The following is a 23073-nucleotide window of genomic DNA, read 5'->3' as shown; positions in this document are numbered from 1 at the left end:
CTTCTTTCACGACTATCACAACTACTATGATCTACCTCCTACGGAAAACCTGTTTGGTGAGTTGTGGGCAAGATATCATTACCAGGGGTGCCAATAAATGTGTTTGACACTGTATTTTGGTTTGTCTGCTTTGCTCCCTGCCAGATAATTGTGTAACTCCTCCTGTTATTTTGTAATAGAGTAGTTGTTCCAGATAGTGTTGTTTTTTTGTTATTATTCACCCTCCTACAGCTTCTTCAGCTGTATGCTGTTCATTTAGTACCAAAACCTTTTAGATTTCAATGACCTGTCTCCAGTGAGCCAAGCATTAAGTCTCCAGCTCCATTTCATGACAGGATAAAGATGCACAATTTACCAGGCTGTAGGGTTCTGACACTTAAAGTTCAGCTTGTGTAAATACTTATCATTAAAAGACATACCTTGCAGAGATTCTCAAAAAATTACCATATTCATTCCTCATTATAAATACTGGCATACAGTACATACCATCTTAAACAATGATTACAACCTAACTATCCAAATAGAGTTTGCTGCTTCCAAAATCAATGGTGGACAATAATGGAGTACATTTACTTGATTACTGTACTTAAGTACATTTTTTGAGTATCTTTACTTGAGTAATATTTTTGGGGGGGGGACCTATAACTTTCACTCCACTACATTCCAGAGTCAAATATTGTACTTTCGACTCCGCTACATTTCTAGGAAGCTAGTCGTTACTTGTTCCTTTTGGCTCAGCTTAGATTTGTAATCTAATCTGTTGCTGTTTTTCTTTCTTGAAATGCAATTGGCCACACTATGTTTCTCACAAAGGGAACCAATCACACTGGTAGCTCATAGCTTACGTCATACTCGTTAATTGTCGCGGCCTGAGCATGAGCGCCCATCTTCATTTCAAGCAGAACCAGACAGAAAAGAAGCAATGGAAACCACTGAAGAAATGCAAGCAGAGAAACCAGTGCACCCATGGCCATATCTTAGCTCGATGTTTGAGATTTCAGGAGTCAAAAATAATTCCTATCTGTTTAAATGTATTCTCTGTTTGCCACGGATAAACTACATTTCTGCGTTTAAGAACTCACCATCCAACCTGAGAAAGCACATCGAGGTAAGTCAGCAAACTTTTTTTCACTTTAGATAAACACTTTAAATGAAATTGACTTTGGTTAAGGTGGTTGCGGTTTAATGTTATGACCAGGCTGATATCCAAAGAAATGAACTACTTTCATTTTCTAAAAATTGAGTGGATGTTGTTTTAGAGAGAAATAAAATATTGTAGTCCTTTGATTTATTGTTTTTATTTTAAGTTTGTCTTTGGAAAAGTTGTTCATTCAGGTATTAAGCTAGATTCATCTGAGCAGAACATTCATTGTTTTGTAAGTTTCTATGTTAAGTTTGGCTGTACTTAGTTATCAGTGTTACTGTTTCTATTTGTGTTAAGTTATTTCTGTTAATAAATGCACTTTTACACACATACACAATACTGTGTATGAATAGTAAAGATGAAGAAAGACTAAATGTACAAAGTCTTTTAGGACAGGGGTGTCCAAAGTTCATCCTTAAGAACAGGTATCCTGGATGTTTTAGTTGTCTCTCTTCTTCAACACATCTGGGTCAAATGGTAGCTCATTAGCAGGCATATGCAGAACTTTGACATGCTGAGGAGGTAGTAACTACCTCCAGGGAGAAGAACTAAAACATGCAAGATACCAGCCCTTGAGGACTGAATTTGGACCCCACTGTTTTAGAGATTTGCATGGCATTCCACAATTGTGAAAAACTCAGGGCAGTTATTATTTGTAGTTTACAAATTTTATTAAGGCATGAGTTGTTGCCATGTGGCCAAGTTGTTCAGTAGGATGAGTTCTCAAAGCACAGTTGTAGTTTCTTTGTGGTAATAGATTCAACCTTAAACCTCTATTCCATAGTGAAAGTGTGAGGAGAATCAAGACTCTTCTGTTTTCTTTTTGGTGTTTTTTAAATAAAAAGTAATAATCAAAATAGCAATCCTTCCTTTTTTGTGGCATTTTTATGCTAAAGTTCTTTACAGGTGTTGTAGAATTTGTAGCAGAGTGGTTCTACGCGTCAATACATCAGGTGGTTTCTGAAAGTTACATGGTTCTGTAAAATTACTCTGAAAATTATACAGATATACTGATATTAGAATATTTCTATGTGTACTTTCTTTTCATTTGTACTTTTAAATACTTAAGTACTTTTAAACGCAAGTACTTTTGAATACTTAAGTATTTTCAAAAGTGAGTACTTCAGTATTTTAACTTGAGTAGATTTTTGACCAAGCAACTTTACTTCTAGTTGAGTAAGATTTGACCATGAATATTGTTACTTTTACTCAAGTACTATAGTTGAGTACTTCGTCAATCACTGTTCAAAATTAAACAGGATTTGCTGTCATGTCCAGAAACAGCCATCTGGCCAAGTCAAAAGTGAAATCTTCAGGATTAGAAATGTAATTGTACAGGGTGCTAAACCACTTTTAAATTAAGCCAAGGCAGTGAAACACTGCAGGCATCAGGAGTTTTAATTAAAGACAGGAGTGTGATGAAGCACTTAAACTGTACGACCTTCCCTCAACTGATGCTATTTACACAGTGAGAGGGTTTCTTATGTAACCTATAGCTTTGTCATCAGACTGCCTACATCACTGTGCTGGATCTCCAACTCCTGCAGCTTGACAAACATTTTGTGCTGCCATATCAGCTATCAAAAGGCCCACACGGTCTCGCCCACTCACGGCTTTACAGAAGACATCACGTCTTAAATTAGAAGTGCACAGAAACAATACACTTCAATTCATTCAAAGTCAATTCAAAACTACTTTATTAATCCCAAAGGGAAATGAAATGTTGTTGTAGCTTATATTATACAGGTTTCTTCAATAATGAATTCAAAGACCATTTACTCAATAAGACGGCTTAGTTTTTGTTCTCTACTATACAATGTCTCCAGAGGAAACTGTCATAGCAAAAACAAATATACTATTGGTCATAAACGCCTGGTAAAATAACATCTTAGTAAGAGGTTATAAGTACAAAAGCATGTTTGAAGAACAAAAGCTCTTTTTTTTGTCTCTTTTTGTCTTCAAAGACTGGCTGTGGCCCACAGAGAGTCCATGGGGATTAGCACATTTACTCCAAACAAGGGTTTTATGTGATTAACTGGGCCACAGCGATGGACCAACTGACCTCACTAAACCCCTTATTCCATCTTTTTTCCAGCTTCCTGGGAAAAACACTCCTCATCTTTGAAAGTCAGACTGGGTCATGCAGTACTTTACAAGTGCTGTGAGAATTGTGGTTTAGGCCTATTATAAAAATGGGAGTGTTTGCTAGAGAGAATCGTGTTGAATTGAATTATTTTTAAAGTCCGATTAGTAAATTGTGTGAATGCCTCAAGAAATTCTCACTGTTATGGTCCGGTACTCTTTATTATTTGATTTGTTATGTCTTTCCCACTGAACTACGTTTGCACACTTTCTGCTATTTCAGTCTTTCAACTTTTACAATGTTCAGCTTATTCAGGAGGTGTCAACTATGACCTCTGCTATTTATACCTTTTACACTTTTTAATTATGTGACTTCTTAAAAAAAACCTGCCTATTGTCACTGCGACTGTGCTTAATAAACCTTCTACTCTGATGGAGGGGTCATAACGGTATCTAAGTTTACCAGCTTACTCTTTCTTGGAAGGCGTGTTAATATCTTGGTGCTATCAAACCAGAGGCAGCTGTTTTAGTCAGGAAAATTTATAATTCTTTGGTAGATGGTGGTTCAGAAATGAATACTACTTTTAAAAAATATCAGCATTAGCATTGTAGCTAATGGTGCAGCGCAAAAGATGATAATAGCAAAGCAGGTGATGCTAGCTGGATTTAGTCTTTAAAAGTCTTTTCAACACTATAGTACAATTAATGAGTTTCCACTTTTGACTCCCAAGCTCACCCCATTCAGTTAATGTACTAATGTTTAACTCTGTCAACTCTCCACTTATTTTACTGTCTCTCATGCTATTCTGCTGATTCTCCATTCTAACAATTTTTTAACAGATGATCCCAGCCTGCTGTGACTTCTGCTTCAGTTTCAGCTCCTGCTATCCAATTGGGCTTCTTAGTTCTCCTATTTCTGCCACAACGTTCATTTGTGCTTCAGTTTCACTTTTTCAGCAGACGTTGAACTGAAGAATCAGTTTACCAATTCAGCTTACAGAATTCAAGCTGAATTCTTGGAGGAAATGCAAAATTTATTTTCTAGTTCTGGGCAGTTTTTCACCATTAAACTGGACTAATAATTATCAAATCAGCTATAATAAAGAATAAAAAATTTTAATATATATTGGCAAATTGTATTAATTTCTTAAAATACCAAACCCTTAGTAAAATTCTAGAATGCCGCCGCACAAGGTGGCAGTTGGTTGGAGTGGCTCTATTACATTTCATTCTGATTAAATATTTCTAAGAACTCAAATTCCTCTTGTGGTGGATAAAAATAGATTTTTTTGGATGATTGTCCTCTCCGGTATTGGATGCTGTGCAGCTGGAAGGATTTTTGTTGGTACTTTTTTATCTTTGGAAATTTGTTATGATGTGTCACCATGGCAACATGGTTGTTTTTTTTTACAACCGGGAACAGCTGATTAATATCTCAAAAGCTAAAATAATACTTTGACTACAACCCCAAATTCCTAATGAGTTGAAAAGGAGGCACCATGAGTGCAGAGCAGAAGCAAATAGAACAGAGGGAAGGGGGAAGTTCCCAGCCAGAGTATCGGGAATGCAGTATTGTGCGTTTCATAGAGACATGGCCGTGGGATCATATCCCTGACTCCAGCATCTTTCTGCCAGGCTTTCTGACCATACGAGCGGATAGAGATTTAAAGAGGAGCGACAAATGCAAAGGAGGTGGATTGGCAGTACTTGTGAACAACAGATGGTGTAATCCAGGACATGTTACTGTGAAGTGTCGTCTCTGCAGTCGAGATATTGAACTGTTAGCAGTAAGTTTTTGTCCATATTATTTATCCAGAGGGTTCACCAGTGTTATTTTGACAACAGTTTACGTTTCACCTAGCTGTTGCTGACACTGCATGTGATGACATCAGCTCAGTTGTTGCTAAATTTCAGACACAACACCCCAATGCGTTTGTGGTAATATCTGGTGATTTTAACCATGTTTCACTCTCTGCTACACTTTGAACAGTTAATCAGCTGTTCTACCAGATAATAGAAAACATTGGATTTGTTTTATGCAAATGTGAAGGACTCATACAAATCTAAAGCAAGACCTCCTCTAGGCAAATCAGATCACAATCTTGTTTTTCTCTGCTTGAAATAAAAGCCCCTTGTTAGGAGGCAACCTGCAATAAAGAGAACTTTGAGACGATGGTCGCAGGAAGCTAAACAAACCCTGCAATGTTGCTTTGAGGCTACAGATTGGGATGCACTGTGTCAGCCACATGGAGAGGACATCAATGCCATGACTGAGTGTGTAATCGACTTTATAATCTTCTGTGTAAATAACACCATCCCCACCAGAACGGTGAGATGCTTTCCCAATAACAAACCCTGGATAACCAGTGACCTGAAGGACCTGCTTAACAAGAAAAAAAGAGCCTTCAGAGAGGGAGACAGAGAATTATTGAGGAGTATACAGAAGCAACTTATAGTCAAGATAAGAGACAACAAGGAGGTGTACAAGAAGAAGCTGAAGAGCAAGCTCCAGCAAAACAGTATCAGAGATGTGTGGGCAGGGATGAAGAAGATCACAAGCTTCAAGCAGAAAGGTCGGACAGATGGATGTCTGGACAGAGCCAATGAACTGAACACATTCTTCTATGAGGTTCAGTTCAGAACCAACATCCTCCTGTACTGCTCACAGCCAAACAGACATCTCACCCTCCTTTTGCCCACAGCTTTCCAGTCACACCTCAAATGTTTTATCTTCCACCTCAGACATGGACCTTCTGCTTCTACATGTTTGCCTTCACCCAAATAGAAGATGCTGATGCTCCCTTTGCCTCCCCCTTCTACTTGTGTGTCTCAATACGTCAGGTGAAGAGACAACTGGAAAGACTGGACCGGAATAAGACTGCAGGTCCAGGTCATGTCCGTCCTAGAGTCCTGAAGGCCTGTGCAGAGAAGCTCCGTGGGATTCTGCAGCATCTCTTCAACCTTAGCCTGGCCCAGAAGAAGGTTCCGGTGTTGTGGAAGACTTCCTGTCTTGTTCCAGAACCAAAGAAAACTCACCCATCAGAAACTCCAAGGGACTCAGGTGGAGGCCTCAACAATCTCCTGGATCAAAGAATACCTGACAAACAGACTCCAGTTTGTGAGACTGATGGGTTGTGTGTCTAACCAGGTAGTTAGCAAAATAGGAGCACCACAGGGGACCGTACTCTCACCATTCCTTTCACTCTGTACACCTCAGGCTTCCAGTACAAGACAGACTCCTGTCATCTGCAGAAATACTCGAATGACTCTGCAAAAATAGGATGTATCAGAAATGTACAAGAAACTGAGTACAAGGAGCTGGTGGTGCTTTGTGGAATGGTGTGGAAATTATCATCTCATCTTGAACGTGAATAAAACAAAGGAGATGATTGTAGTTGAAGGGAAACAGGAATAGGTCAAACACTATTTGCATCATGGGAGAAGAGGTGGAGGTGGTGGAGAAGTATTAATACCTCAGTGTTCACCTGGACAACCGACTGGAGTGGAGATGCAACTGTGAAGCCATCTACAAGAAGGGACAGAGCAGACTGTACTTCTTGAGGAAGCTTAGGTCCTTTGGTGTTTCCAGCAAGATCCTGTATATCTTCTATAAGTCTGTTCTGGAAAGTGTGATCTCTTCTGCCATCATCTGCTGGGGTAGCAGCATCTAGGCCAGGGACTTAATGAAGCTCAACAAGCTAAAATGAAGGCTGGTTCTGTTCTCGGGAACCATCTGGAACGTCTGGAGATCATTGTGTAAAGAAGGATTATTCATAAAATGAAGAACATTATGGAGAACCCTGGGATTAAAAAAATGTATTCGAATAACAATTTTCTATACAGTTCAAAGCACTCTGTTAGCCACATTGCTTGTTACCCCTGATCACCAGTTTCTGACAGAAATTATGTCCTCTTTGTCTCTTAACACCTCCTTCTCTCTCCAACTTAAATGCACATTTAATTCATCACCCACACACTTACAAATCTGCTAATAAAAATGATTTTTTTAAACTGTAACACAAGGCTGTCTAACGCTAAACCTCTTGCCAAACACATTTTACGTGAGTGGCCAGAAGAAGACAAGGTGTGGTGTGACACAACAAAAGGAAATCATTTTGTGTTTTGTCTGTAATCTTCATTTCTGAAAACAGTCAATTTGTAGTTGTCTACAAACAATTAGTGGTAGCGCTCTTGTTCACTTTTCACTTAATGAAAAACTAGAGAGAGTCAACACTTTCAAAGCAAAATAAACAAAAATTGTCAAAGCCTAGAATTAAGTCCAACCAAACAAATCATTTTCTTTGCTATACTCAGAACACTATTCCAGTTTTTAAGCATGTAGTGGCAGCACAATGCTTAGGGTTTGGATCACGAAAATATCAGATGTCTGATTGTAGTGCAGAATGATCTGCAAGCTACATAGCATAGCCACACAATTAGAAGAGGGGAGCATTAATTGATCAAACAGCAGCATGAAGTGATGAGAGCAGCACTGTTGAATGACAATATTAAATAATTAACAGGGCTGGATAACATTACTATAATTAAAGTGGAACATATTTTGAGAGTAAACATTATAGGTACTCATTTGTACGGATCTAAAACCTATAGTTAGAAAATGCTTGTGGTGAAATGAGATATCCTGATAAGGTGAGATGACAAACATCTGAACATTTGATCACATGCCAACATGCTTTTAATACAAAATGTTTTTTCTGTTTTTCATTTTATTTCTTAGGGTCATCCAATAGAGATTGGGAATGGAAAACAATAAAGATCAAAATGCAACCGGCACCAAGGGGGGTAAATGCAGCTGCATCATTGTCCAGAAAGAGTTCTGCGGTGCGAGGTGTATGTGAAAATGTAAGAGTGACACAGAAAGACGTTGACCACTTCGGAATATAGAACTACGTCTCTAAAATATAGAAATACTCACATATTTTCCCAACATAGTTGCATGATTAAATAGAGTATGATGTATAAAGCTGCAGGTTCACTAGCTATGAGACATTTTTAATGTAACTGCATCTGAATCTGTACAGGTGAATGAATCACAGCATGAAAGTAAAGCCACAACACTCCAGTTTCCACTCAGTAAAGGTAGAAATTGCTGTACATCTACAAAATACAAATCTATGTGTCTATTTATTGATTGTATGAAAAAAAAATATTTGAATTTATCAACTTTATTTGTTCTGTCAAATATTGCTTGTAGAAAATAACACAATTAGTTGTGAATGATTACAAAGCCTCTAATTAACTGGATACATCGTCTCATCACTAGTTCAAATGCATCATTAAAAGACCAAAATTCCATGCAAACTTCTCAAGGGTACTACATCTATTACAAAGACTGTCATATATTTAAGTTACATGTTAGTATAACATTGAAACATGATAAAATCCCTTGAGTCTTGTCTGTTTGTTGGCACTTTTTTAGCAAATGACACCCTTCTGTTGCAGTTGAAAAACCTACGGTTATTGTTTTTAAATAAAGGCAATTTTAGTGATATACTGCTTTCCAACTTTGTTGGTTCCTCCTCCTTTGCAACAGACAGATAACTACTGTAACATTACTGGTGACTTATTTAAAGGCATCCAGCCAGACTCAAATGTGGGTTTCTTTGGTAATCACAGCGGGGTAATATGATCAGACAGCCTAAGCTGAGGGGTTATCCTTCTAACCTTATTTTTAACTCTCTACTGAGTGTTGCCTCATCATCACACAGTTAATTTACTGCATAGTATTTTATTCTGTTTGTTTTGCAGCTACTGTAGTATACACGCCCACCACCACCACTCAACAAGCTCTAAGCTATTGATCAACATTGCTCCAGTTAACTCCCACTACGGCGGCCCCCTTTTGGCATTGCATGTTACCAAAACCTGCTAGAGAATGACACAGTTTGATGTCAGTCACCACAACAGATTTTACAGAGATGCCTGCAAGGTGGAGCTCAGTAAAACCAAAAGGTGACACAAAATAGGCCCTGAACTGAAGAAGCGTGAATCAACCATGGACCACCAGAGTCTAGTTTAGGGTACTGATTGTGTGCTTTTAAATGAAAAGTGTGATAAAACACGCCTATTATTTGTGGAGGGAAAGGATGACAAGTTTTGAAACACTCGGAAAGCAAGAAAACAAAACTTGTCGCAAAGACAAACTGATACAGGGGGTAAGCTAAGGTAGGAAATAAAAATATATTTACAGTGTACACGGTATGCTGACAGCTATACACTCTGACACCTAACACACTGAGAAATCCACAATATAGCATATAGTCAGGTTATCTTCTGCGCCTCTGTGTTTCTGAGTGTGTCTGTGTCAATGATCCCAGGTCTACACTGGCTTTTGGAAGGTCACTTTGGGAGGGTGCGGTGCATCACAGAGAAACCAGGAGTGTCCAATGCAGGTAAAAGCCAGTGAACCAAGGTGACCTATAGCAACAGCTCATCTCCAATGACAGAAACCGTATCAGCTAGAAACGTGCTCCTGCATTTAAAGTGATAGTTCATTATTTTTGAAGTGAGGTTCTGTTAAAAGCTTATAAGCACTTAGTACCTTAGCTGCAGTAGATAACTTCCACTGCCTCTTAATTTTGTATAAATTCAGGTTAGTTGGTCCAGGTGGGACCAAAACATCTTTCTTCTGGAGTCTTTCAGAACTCCAAGCCCAAAAGCATTACAAGAGTTTGAGTAATTGCTATTTTATGAAGTTAAAAACTGTTTATGTTTACATTATGTTTGCATGGGTGGTTACTTATGAAAAAAGAGAATATCTTTTACACTGGTAAATGGGATAGCAGGCAGTGTGCACTTAAGTGTTTTTGGTCAGAGAGTAACTGTCCAATGTAAAAAGGTTAAGTGGTATGAAAATCTAAAATACTATTGAGGTTTATGTGTAGGCTATTTTTACGATTTTTACACTGCATTTTTTTATTAGGTTTTAACTCTTGCCGAAAACATAAATGGTGATTTCATTTAATCCAAAATAAAACAATATAAACATAGATACACTTTAAACTTTAAAGTTCTGCTTTTAAACTGCTGCATCTTTCAGATTCTTCACTAACCTATCCTGATCACATCTCCTTCTTTACATCCATGATGAGCAACGGGCTCATGAATGAATCAAGAGAAAGGTTTGAGAGAAGAAGGATAGATAGGACTGGGGGATGGCGGAAAGGTGGAATAGGAGATCCCCATGAGGCGGCACAAAATAAACCAACTCCGATCGATTGCAAAGACAGGTCGATTAGCCCTGAAACAGCAAGCTGGCTTTCACCCCCAGGGCAGCACTACGTCTCCCCTCTCTCCTGACTTGTACAAGGAACTGAAAATCCTGCAGCTCACACCAAAATACGTTGCTTCTGGTATCACATTTTAAAGGGAGTGATTGTTAGTTACAGCTAAGTATTTACTTTACAGTCTTTTCAGACAGTTTGGATACAAAGAAACATGTTATGGCCACACCTGCAACCACACAGTTGGTAACCCCACACACCAACACTTTTTCATTTTGAGTTTTCATATACACATTCACTGCAGCATAAATACATTTTGGTTTATATTTTCTTTTGACAATATTGAAATACATTAGTTCTAATTATAGCGCCCACATTTGATTAACTTTTGTATACTTAATTTTGTCAAATATTAAAAAAAATGTTGTGCTTTCTTTGCTGGTGCTGTGGGGGAGTACCTTGAACTCCAGCAATGGACTCTGGCTGGCACACTCCAATCCCAGATTGACTGATTGGGTGATACCATCTGGAGCTCCACCATGGGGGAAGACCATGGAGTCATTATTCTAATTTTTGCTTAAGTTCTCTTTGCCTGTGGGATTTGTTTATTTTGGTTAGTTATTAGTCATTCAAGTTAATTTTTAAGCTGGCTGTGTTTAGTTATTTTTGTTAGTTAAATTTCTGTAGATGTTTTCCTTCCTTCTTCCTCAGTGCGTCAGTCTGGTCTGATCAGCCAGCATTTAAATCACCTTTGTTTGTTGTGTGAGAGGTCAGTTTATTTGTTTTGAGCAGTTTGTTTGAGGTTTTGTTATGTTAAACCCTGATTTTTTGTCTTGAGTTTAGCTTCTTCATTGGACCTCTTTTAAGGGCCCTGTAACCGTTATTTGAATTTTGTTATTTTTTGAGAAATAAAACCCATGTTCTTTGAAAATTATTACTGTGTCCTCATGCTTGACCGGCCCAGTCTCTCACAAAACATGTCAACAGACAAGAAAATTGACATTAAATGTGTTTAATTATACACTTTAGATTATAATTATCAAGACTACGTCAGAACCCTGCAAACAACATGCAAACTTTCCTTTGAGAGCAGTCTTCCATTTAAGCATGTAGAACATTTTGTCCCGTTTCCCCCCCTTCCGGTTTACAGTTTCAGTAAGCAGCTCAGTTTAACAACAGCATTAGACCCCAGGTCATTTACAGTATACTGTTTTTTTTCTCCATTGCTCCATTAGAGCATGCTGAGGCAGCTGCATGGCGTGTAGATGCGGCAGGGTGATCATGTGATCTGAACCACACAGCAGGTGGTGGCCATACCTTTTTATGTGATGTTAATTTTTTGGGAGAGCAGTACCTTGTCTCTGAACAGTACTTTTTAAAAGGTACTCATACCCCTTAAACCTTTGTACATTTCTTAAGAATTTCATGTTATAGACCATTCTTCCAGGATTGGTATAGTTGTCCTGTCAAAGATCATCCCACCTGAGTTGAGGATCTTTGCAGCTCTATAGGAGTGAACAGCCATGTCTTGGTAAGGTTTGAAGCTGTGCCGTAGTCTTCCTATTTTTATTACAGCCCTTTGATTATTTTTAATTACGATAAAATTAAGTCACTGTATTATAATGTTACACATGATAACACATGGTTATAGTTTAAATAGTATGCAAACATGTAGTCTCTGAACAGCATCTAACCTTTGCAAACATTACTGATGCAATGTTTTTCAGACAGATGGACAGTTTCATTCAAAAAGTTTTAATTTGCATTTTTGAGCTCTATAATTAGTAAGGACCTTCATTAATGCTCTCAGATACGGCTGGAAAGGGTTGATACTAAAAGCTTGGGCGCAACACAGCCTACCGTATCACAACTTTATCAAAGGCATCCTTTCCATAACTGCAAGGTGAAAGGCTGAACAAGCGGCAGAAGAGGAAGGATTTATGTAAACAGGGAGGCGGGAGCTTCACTCCAAGGGTTTCAAATACAAAAGGCTTTTATTGATTGCCAAAAAATAAATCTGAGGGCATGCTTGTAAGTGGTACTGAAGTAAGGAGGCTTCCTGTGTTCAATGCTTGCATTACCTTACAACCGGTCAAAAATAACCTTTTATCAACATGTCGGTGACACACTAGTAGATACCAAATCACTCTTAACTGAATTAAATGATGCATAAACTTGTCTAAAAAGCATATCAGTATCCAAGGCTGATCTGACAGGCGGGGCGTTTGATAAACCGTAAGAAAAGTCCCTGTTTAAAATAACAAAATAGATATTCAAAAGGCACCAAAGTTGACCTGACTTCAGGTTGCCGTGTAAAAGAAAGTATTTCCCTCCATCCATTTTGTATACCTGCTTCTTCCATACAGGGTTGCAGAGGGGCTGGTCCCTATGTCCAGCAGCCTATGGACTGTGTGAGGAAGCTGGAGCACCTGGAGAGAATCCACATATGCACAGGGAGAACATACACACTCCATGCAGAAAGACCCCCTAATGTATGACTGTATATTTTGGAAATGTATCACCTAAACACAAAAAATATGCTCTATCCCCTTTGTATTGTTTCAGCATGGTAAATATCCGTAAACACTTAAGCCTAATGAACCCTTCACATTATGGGCACGGCTTTCACAGATGTACAAAAAACGTTCAAATACATTCAGTTTTTATTGCAGCAGCATAATCTCACACTGGAAGTTTTAGAAAAATTACTTCTTTAATTACAGTACCTTTATTCCATGGGGAAATCAATCCCATATCAAGTAATAAATCATCAGTGACATAATTACTTTCACTCCAAGCATTTCCCAAAAAATAAGTAAAACCAAAGACTTTTTGTCACTTATTCTTTACTTTTTTTAGGCTGACCAGAGTTTCTAGGAAAGTAATTCATCACTTTTGTTTTCCTATAGTATAAATATGAAGTAACACAATGGCCCACTTTTTTAGTCACTCTACTAAATGGGAAAGGCAAGACAACATCCCATTCAGTAGGGCAGGAAAAGGCTACAAGAAGTACCCAAACTTGCCCATTATTACAGGCTAAGCAATGATTAAAAAGTTTAAAACAACTAGAACTATGACAAACATGGCTGGATGGGTACATGTGTTTATCTTGCTAATACACACAGCGAGGAGGGATGTTAAAAATGAAAAAAGCTCTCTGTTAAGATAACTGCAGCAGATCTTGGGGTCATCAAATCTCCATAACAACAGTTTATTTGAAGACCTTTTCACAGATCTTTACCAGAGGTGACAGTAAGGTGCTGTGTAAAATTCTTTGAAGAAATTGTTCCAACCTCAGAAAAATACATATTTTGCTACATTTAAATTAACAGTAAAACCCTAAAAAAAGATTTCAGTGTAAGCCAATCAGAAGTGCGTACGTTCACTCTGAAAGAACATATACAAAAGGATTGTACACAAAAAACTGTATAGTACTGCACGCACTTACATGCAAAATGATGTAAACAAGCCGATTAGAATCAAAATTGAAAAAGAAGTGAGCTCATAATCATTATGCTTTCTTACCACTTTGGTAGGATTCTGAAAAGTATTCCATCATCCAGAGATCCGCTTTAATAAACATCTTCTAAACATGATATATAAACTAGGAACAATTTCCTCTCCTACAACCCCTCAAGTACCTACAGTGCCTTGCAAAAGTATTCACATCCCCTAAACCTTTGTCATTTAATCTCACTATAAATCCAGCTGTTCTGTGAAGGCCTGAGAGGTTTGCTAGTGAACATTAGTGAATAAACAATATCATGAAGACCAATAAATACAGCAGGCAAGGCAGAGATAAAGTTGTGGAGACCAGGGTTAGGTTATAAAACAAGATGCTTAGCTTTGAACATCTCATCGAGCACTGTTCAATCCTTCATCTGAAAAATGGAAAGACTATTACACAGAAATGAAACACCCTGGACAGGACTGGTGACCTGTCCACCACCCTGTCACAGGGTGTTCCCTGTCACCACGAGTCAAACAACCATGTCAGTCGCACCTAAGGGAAATTAAGAGAAACTTAACAGTCATGTTTTTGCACAGGGTTGCAGAGGGGCTGGTCCCTATCTCCAGCAGCCAGGAAGTTGGAGTACCCGGAGAGAACTCACGCATGCACAGGGAGAACATGCAAATTCCAGGAGTCGAACCCAGGACCTTCTTGCTGCAAGGCAACAGTGCTACCAACTGTGCCACTGTAAAGCCAAAGGCAAAATACAACTGTTTTTAAATGTAGATATAAACAGAAATTTTCCTTTTTTCCCCTTTTTTAATGAAATATCACACTAAAAGGTATCTTCCAGTAACCTGACAGATCTTGAGCTATTTTGCAAAGAAGGATGGGCAAACATTTCAGTTTCTGGATGGCCAAAGTTGGTAAAACCATCCAAACAAAAGATTTGTAGCTGTACTTACAGCAAAATGTTCTTAAAGTACTCAGCTGAATACTTTGCAGTTATGCACTTATTTGTGTTGGTCTATCATAAATCCCAGTAAAATACATGTCTGTGGTTGTAATGTGAAAATGTGAAAAAGTTTAAGGAGTACAAATACTTTTGCAGGTCCATTATAGTCCTGAAGTATATTGCAGCTCCTAAGAAGCCGAAGCTCAAACATCTGTGAGTCAAACTGTAGATTAAATATCTTGGAGAACCCAAGAAGAAATCTGGATGGAAGCGGTAACATGCAGAGGATCGCCTCTAATGGAGACATGCATGCAAATTTTAATTGACTGTCAGACATAGAAGCTTTATAATCAATCATTGGGCATGAATAATTAATGCTAGTTTTATGACCAAAGGTCTATGGAGAAAAGTGGAGGTACAGAGCTGTGCTGTCCGAGTGAACTACCTGAACTACTGAGGCAACTGCGGCTTTGGTTCAAATCAACTGAAATAACGTGTTGTGTATTTTATTTATTTTATGAAGCCAAAGCCCTCTCTGAGTGACTTCAAATGTGTTTCCTTTCATATCACAAACTCCTGGACTTTCTGAGCAAACATATTTGTTAAACTTCAAACTTATTTGTAGCATTCCATCAATTCCAAACACAGAAGTTCAGAGTGTATAAACACATGGGCCCTTCTTGCATGAATGTTGGCGAGATGAGCACCTTCTTTTAAGGTAGGGGTGGGGGATAAAATTTTGATTTGCAAACATCAAGAGTGGCACACAAGCAGGGATTCTGCCCTTTGAAGAAAACACTCCATCAGAGAGGATTTTCACTGAAACGGCGGTCCCCACACACTGCAGCAACACTAAAACAAAGTGACGGGATTACAAGCAGGTGAGATAGCTGTAACATGTGACACGTGTACAGCCACTGGCCCAGAATCACATGTTACCATAACTGGGCATTTCCTGATGTGTGGCGGTTAGTGTGGTTGTGTGCCCCAAACGAGGGCAGTTAAAGAGTCACATGTATGTAAAGATGAATGAGCTGCAGAGGAAAGGCAGACAATGTAATTTTAGTAACATGAGAGATCTTAGACCTATTATTTACTTTTGAATAAAATTGACAGTTTTTCAGGTCAGAATGGGTGGAGTAGTTTTTAGAGATAGTGGTACTGATTGAATTTTTTAACTAAATGATATTGGGCTTTTTTATTAATGTTTGGTGGTAGGGCTGCACAATATATTGTAAATTTGTTGTAACTGCAGTGTCAGTGTATGCAATATGCATAACTGCCTGGACTGCAGTAAATATTAGCTAATTATTTAGGTACTATGCACTCAGGCCCTCATTCCTGTAATATCTTTGGTACACTTACTGTTTAATGCTCTGTTAAAAAAATAAAAAAAGTTTACAAGATAAAGAGGTGGTATGGTGATAAAATTCATTAACACGCTTAAATCAAGTTGTTTCAATGCAAAAACGGCAGATGTCATAAAGACACTTTTTCAATAAAAACGGGTTGTTGGGATTTAAATCCTGAATTTTCTGGGTTTTTTCCAGTAGCTGGATAGATTACACACTATCTTAGGTCCATATTTACCATGAACCTAAAGCAGGAAGACATTTATAATTTTTAAATAATTGGTTTATTTATCACCAGTCGTACCGTTATCGCAACATTCACTAATATTATTGCATATTGCATCTTTTCCTAATATTGTGCAGCCCCAGTGTGCAGGGTCATGCTACTTCAATCATCCATTTCTACTCTGGTAGCCTTCTGAATTATTATCAAATCAAATCCTGAAGTGCCTAAAGACTCCCACGACAATTTAATGCTCGCCCCAGAATTTATAGTCCGTGTGGAAGAATTCAGTTCAAAATTGACAAGACTCTAAATATATATTGTGCTTTTATGCTTGTTTTTATCTTGGGTGGCCCAAATGCCAAAAATGTACAGTAATAACATAATAATAACAGAATTTCAACTAGACATGTTAAAATGTAGTCCAGATTAATATAGAGTGGAAAAGCCCTTTACTTTAGCACCAAATGTAATGCTTGGAATCCTTAACCAGCCATTTTTGTTTCCTATATTACCTACAACAAAGCCAACCCCAATGGGATGCCTCCCTGTGCCTGAGCCATATTGCCCATTTCATAAGCCACGACTTCTATAAATCTGCATGTGTTATAAAAACAATTTACAGTAATGTAGACCACTGTAACTGAATGATGTAAGGCCAGAAATGAGTTGCAAACACAAGTACTAGGGTATTCTGTTGGTTTAGGATGAAATTCATGAGTTGTAAAAACATAATCATTGAATACCGAGAGGTAGGGGGCCCATTGCATCACTACAGAAATGTTACTCCTGTGTCCACACACAACTGAGAAGTGTCACTCCCTTTTTGCAATGTTATAATACGGGGTAATTTTGGGATTCCTCGCCGTGGATGCTGTTGCGTGGGTTATAAATAGGTTGATGGGGGTGGACTACAGAAGCGACAGCAGGGATTATCTCACCCCAAATGATAATGAACTGCAGGGCTTCTGTGGCAAAAATCGATTAGTTTTTTTTTTTCTATAAAGGCATCCACAGATGGGACTACACAGCAGACGAGGAATCCAGGCGTGAATAGTAACGGGTTTTATTAATGCTGAACGCCCGGTGATTCTGTTGTGTCCCGGGAAACTGGTGTGTGCAGGCCCAGATGCGGGGACTCCGCTGCTGCATCAAGCACACTGATGAGCAGTGCGGCACCTTCTCCGCACACTATAATTTAAAATATGTGTATATAGCTCATACATCAGTTTTAATTCTGGGGTACTTTCAAACTCTTTGATGTCACACGAAAGGCGCACTGCAATCACAAAGACGATACTGACAGAACAATTTCTAATAAACTTACAATGAGCCGGATTTTAACAGGTGCAGCGGCGCAACTGCGCAGGAAACACCTTGAATATTGCTTTTGAAAAATAAATAAAACAACTAAACACCAAATTCAAGACGCAGTACAAAGAATAACTGCACCACTTATGAATTGTGAATAATGTAATGACATCCACTGTCAAAGAAGAACTAACCACTAAAGATTTCCTAACACGCACACATGTTGTTGCCCTAAATGTCACTCCGCTTGAGTGCAAACATGTTGGCAGCATTTCCCTCTACAATCTGCAGAGCGAACCATTGTACCTTCAGACGGATCTCTGTGGTGTCTACCCAGGCGCACACCTCGGTGGATCTGACACATTCCTCAGTGAGGTCGGCCAGGACGAGTCGGTGTCGGTCTGCGCCTCTCTCGGCTGTCCCCCGGCTTCTCCTGCGCGGCGTCTCCGCTCTGTCCTATGGAAATCCACACATTTTACTTCACTGCAGCAGCGGCGGCGGCACATGCTCAGATCGACTCACGCAGCTCTTGCTTAACCGTTTCTTCACCGCAGCTCTTCAGTGCTGACAGCCAGAGGTGGATGATGGGCCACAAGTGGGGTGAGTTATGTCTCCGAGTTCCCTTATGAACGGCGCCTGATCTGAACTTGCTTCCAGAATATTCAGATATTTATTTATCAGAATGTGCCAGTTTAGTGGTTTAATCTCAAACTTTGAAGGATAGCTATTTGCTTCCTTCCCCAATGTGCCGCTCTTTGTTCACTGACTACTATATGTGTGTGTGTGTGTCTGTGTGTGTGGTCTACATCATCATTGGGAAGGCTAACACCTTCCATAAGAAAGGTAACTTAATTGGCAAAGAAGGTAGCAGTTCACACAGTGCCCTACCCAAGCTTATTCATGGAAAATTGAGTGGAAGGAAAAAGTTTGGTAGAAAAAAGCGCACAAGCAATGGTGATAAGTGCATCCTTGAGAGGATTGTGAAGCAAAGACCATTAAAGAGACTGGAGAAGATTCACAAGGGGTGAAGACTGCAGCTGAAATCAGAACATCAAGAGACATCACACACAGACATGGACTGTGTGTGTGAAAGTTGTAGCCCAGGACATGGACTGGAGCTCATTCCTTGTGTTCAGACAATCCTGAAACACAGACAGTGCTAGAAGCATCTCACCTGGGCTAATGAGAAAAATGACTGGACAGTCCAAAGTCATTTGAAGAAGATGAAAGTAGCTTTTGCATTTCTTTTGGAAAGCCAAGATCCCAGAGTATGGAGAAAGGGCAGAGTTTCTTGAGTTCTAGCAGGAAGTTTCCACAGTCAGTAATGGTATGGTGAGCCATGTCATCTACTGGTGTTAGTCCAATGTGTTTTATCAAGTCCACAGTCAGAGCAGCCATCTACCAGGAAATCTTAGAACATTTCATGCTTCATGTTTATGGAGATGCTGATTTCATTTTCCAAAAGAACTTGGTAACTACCCACACTGCCAGAAGTACCAAAACCTGCTTTAATGAGCGTGGTATCACTGTGCATACCCGATCAGCAAACATGCCTGTCCTAAATCCCACAGCGAAAATTGTGGAAAAAAAATATTTTGACACACCTCCTTTGCATGTATTGTTTACTAATAAAGAATATATTTAATTATTTATGTTTCAGCTGTCTCCTATAAAGTTGACTGATCAGAACTGCAAGAGGGAACCTCCTCATTAGCCATTTTTGCATGTTCCTGCTTAGATAAACAGGATCATTGGACCCGTACCAAGCTGACGCTCCATCATCTCCATGTTAAGTGCAGGCTGGTGATTCATCACTTCGATCCACCCATCTATAGTCCATTGGTGCCCCTCTTTAGAAGCTTTGCTTTCCTCTGCCTGGCTCTAAATAATGGGTTATGTTTGGACTTTCTGGATGTAAACAAAATCGAATTCCTCTAAATGTCATTAATAAATTACTAGTGATGCATTATCATAAAAGCCTTGCAAGTTGTTACCTTTAGAGTAATCAATATTGATTTAGAGATGATCAGGAGCAGTTTAACCTTTATGTTTTGTTCATCTCAGACTACTTTTTTCTTTCTCTACCTCAGGAATAGTTAGTATTTTTTTATACTACAACCCCTGGAAAAAATAATGGTATCACCTGTCTCGGAGGATGTTCATTTAGTTGTTTAATTTTGTCGAAAAAAAGCAGAGCACAGATATGACACAAATCTACAGTCATTCTAAGTGGCAACTTTCAATTCAATGTCAATTGAAACAAAGGAGAGGATTATCAAACTTCTTAAAGAGGGTAAATCATCAGGCAATGTTGCAAAAGATGTTGGTTATTCACAGTCAGTGTTCAAAATTTGGATCAAGTACAAACAACATGGGAAGACTATTAAAAGGCAAGCACACTGGTTGACCAAGGAAGACATCAAAACGTCAAGACAGAAAACTTAAAGCAATACAGGTCCTTCTCAAAATATTAGCATATTGTGATAAAGTTCATTATTTTCCATAATGTCATGATGAAAATTTAACATTCATATATTTTAGATTCATTGCACACTAACTGAAATATTTCAGGTCTTTTCTTGTCTTAATACGGATGATTTTGGCATACAGCTCATGAAAACCCAAAATTCCTATCTCACAAAATTAGCATATTTCATCCGACCAATAAAAGAAAAGTGTTTTTAATACAAAAAATGTACACCTTCAAATAATCATGTACAGTTATGCACTCAATACTTGGTCAGGAATCCTTTGGCAGAAATGACTGCTTCAATGCGGCGTGGCATGGAGGCAATCAGCCTGTGGCACTGCTGAGGTCTTATGGAGGCCCAGGATGCTTCGATAGCGGCCTTTAGCTCATCCAGAGTGTTGGGTCTTGAGTCTCTCAACGTTCTCTTCACAATATCCCACAGATTCTCTATGGGGTTCAGGTCAGGAGAGTTGGCAGGCCAATTGAGCACAGTGATACCATGGTCAGTAAACCATTTACCAGTGGTTTTGGCACTGTGAGCAGGTGCCAGGTCGTGCTGAAAAATGAAATCTTCATCTCCATAAAGCTTTTCAGCAGATGGAAGCATGAAGTGCTCCAAAATCTCCTAATAGCTAGCTGCATTGACCCTGCCCTTGATAAAACACAGTGGACCAACACCAGCAGCTGACACGGCACCCCAGACCATCACTGACTGTGGGTACTTGACACTGGACTTCTGGCATTTTGGCATTTCCTTCTCCCCAGTCTTCCTCCAGACTCTGGCACCTTGATTTCCGAATGACATGCAGAATTTGCTTTCATCCGAAAAAAGTACTTTGGACCACTGAGCAACAGTCCAGTGCTGCTTCTCTGTAGCCCAGGTCACGCGCTTCTGCCGCTGTTTCTGGTTCAAAAGTGGCTTGACCTGGGGAATGCGGCACCTGTAGCCCATTTCCTGCACACGCCTGTGCACGGTGGCTCTGGAGGTTTCTACTCCAGACTCAGTCCACTGCTTCCGCAGGTCCCCCAAGGTCTGGAATCGGCCCTTCTCCACAATCTTCCTCAGGGTCCGGTCACCTCTTCTCGTTGTGCAGCGTTTTCTGCCACACTTTTTCCTTCCCACAGACTTTTCACTGAGGTGCCTTGATACAGCACTCTGGGAACAGCCTGTTCGTTCAGAAATTTCTTTCTGTGTCTTACCCTCTTGCTTGAGGGTGTCAATAGTGGCCTTCTGGACAGCAGTCAGGTCGGCAGTCTTACCCATGATTGGGGTTTTGAGTGATGAACCAGGCTGGGAGTTTTAAAGGCCTCAGGAATCTTTTGCAGGTGTTTAGAGTTAACTCGTTGATTCAGATGATTAGGTTAATAGCTCGTTTAGAGACCCTTTTAATGATATGCTAATTTTGTGAGATAGGAATTTTGGGTTTTCATGAGCTGTATGCCAAAATCATCTGTATTAAGACAAGAAAAGACCTGAAATATTTCAGTTAGTGTGCAATGAATCTAAAATATATGAATGTTAAATTTTCATCATGACATTATGGAAAATAATGAACTTTATCACAATATGCTAATATTTTGAGAAGGACCTGTATGTCTTGAAAACAGAAAATGCACAACAAAACTGATGAGGAACAAATGGGAGGAAACTGGAATCAATGTTTGTGACCAAACTGTTAAAAACCGCCTAAAGGAAATGGGATTTACATCCAGAAAAGTTAAATGTAAGCCATCATTAACACCTAAACTGAAGAAAACAAGATTACACTGGGCTAAGGAAAACCATTTGTGGACCGTGGATGACTGGATGAAAGTCATATTCAGTGATGAATTGCAAATCTGCATTGGGCAAAGTGATGATGCTGTAATTTTTGTTTAGTGCCGTTCCAGTGAATCCCTACAAAGATGAAGAAAACATGCAAATTTCCACAGTCATTGATGATATGTAGCTGCATGTCAGGTAAAGGCACTGGGGAGATGGCTGTCATTACATCTTCAATAAATGCACAAGTTTATGTTGACATTTTGAACACTTTTCTTATCCCATCAATTGAAAGGGCATGATGAAATTATTTTTCAAGATGATAATGCATCATGCCATAGAGCATAAACTCTTAAAACATTCCTTGAAGAAAGACACATAAGGTGAATGTCATGGCCTGCAAATAGTCTGGATCTCAATCCAACGGAAAATCTGTGGTGGAAGTTAAAGAAAATGGTCCATGACAAGGCTCCAACCTGCAAAACTGATCTGGCAAAAGCAATCAGAGAAAGTTGGAGCCAAACTGATGAAGACTACTGTTTGTCCCTCATGAAGTCCATGTCTCAGAGACAGCAAGCTGTTATAAAAGCCAGAGGTGGTGCAACAAAGTACTACTGGTGTGTTGATGTATTTGTTTGTTTCTTTTTTCCATGATTCCATATTTTTTTTCTCTCTGCTTGGGCTAAAACAGTGACTGTTACTGACTACCGCAATGTTTTTTTTTTTATTTCTTTTAGTGTTTCCAGAAGGTTACATCTTAGAATGGCTATAGTTTTGTGTCATGTCTATGCTCTGCTTTTTTTTTTTGACAAAATTAGACAACTGAATGAACATCCTCCGAGACTGGTTATTCCATCATTTTTTCCAGGGGTTGTATATTCAGGGCTGGCCCAAGGCTGTATGGGGCCCCTTAAGCAGAATTTAATTTGGGGCCTCTCTTCCTGTGAAGAACAACACCACAACTAAGCGTTTCAACAGAGATTAGGTGGAATCTAAGAGAGGGGCCCAAGTTTAATTGGCTGAGCTTAAAAGCAATTTCGGATGATTGGTTATTATTTGCTGAAATGTGTTTGTGA

The 23073-nt window shown here is 39.1% G+C and overlaps 1 protein-coding gene and 1 long non-coding RNA gene across 3 annotated transcripts in view; one reads left to right on the top strand and one right to left on the bottom strand.

Annotated features, from left to right (window-relative positions):
• The window catches only part of tmem229b (transmembrane protein 229B), a 284593-nt gene extending 266257 nt beyond the window's left edge, over nt 1-18336 (bottom strand). The window contains exon 1 of one of the 2 annotated variants that reach the window (XR_007042571.1): nt 18072-18336. The gene's annotated coding sequence lies outside the window, so the exon portion shown is untranslated. The remainder of the gene's footprint in view (nt 1-18071) is intronic. The other variant, XM_047393222.1, reaches the window with a different exon arrangement.
• Nucleotides 933-11337, top strand: LOC124885042. Its single transcript, XR_007042575.1, has 3 exons — nt 933-1108; nt 7965-8089; nt 9565-11337. It is a non-coding gene; the product is annotated as an uncharacterized LOC124885042 (long non-coding RNA).
• Nucleotides 18337-23073: the final 4737 nt, after the last annotated feature.

This window comes from Girardinichthys multiradiatus, chromosome 19 (genome assembly GCF_021462225.1).
Source record: "Girardinichthys multiradiatus isolate DD_20200921_A chromosome 19, DD_fGirMul_XY1, whole genome shotgun sequence".
Lineage (NCBI taxonomy): Eukaryota > Metazoa > Chordata > Actinopteri > Cyprinodontiformes > Goodeidae > Girardinichthys > Girardinichthys multiradiatus.
The sequence above is the reverse complement of the archived record's forward strand: the minus strand, read 5'-3'. Positions and strand labels throughout refer to the sequence as shown.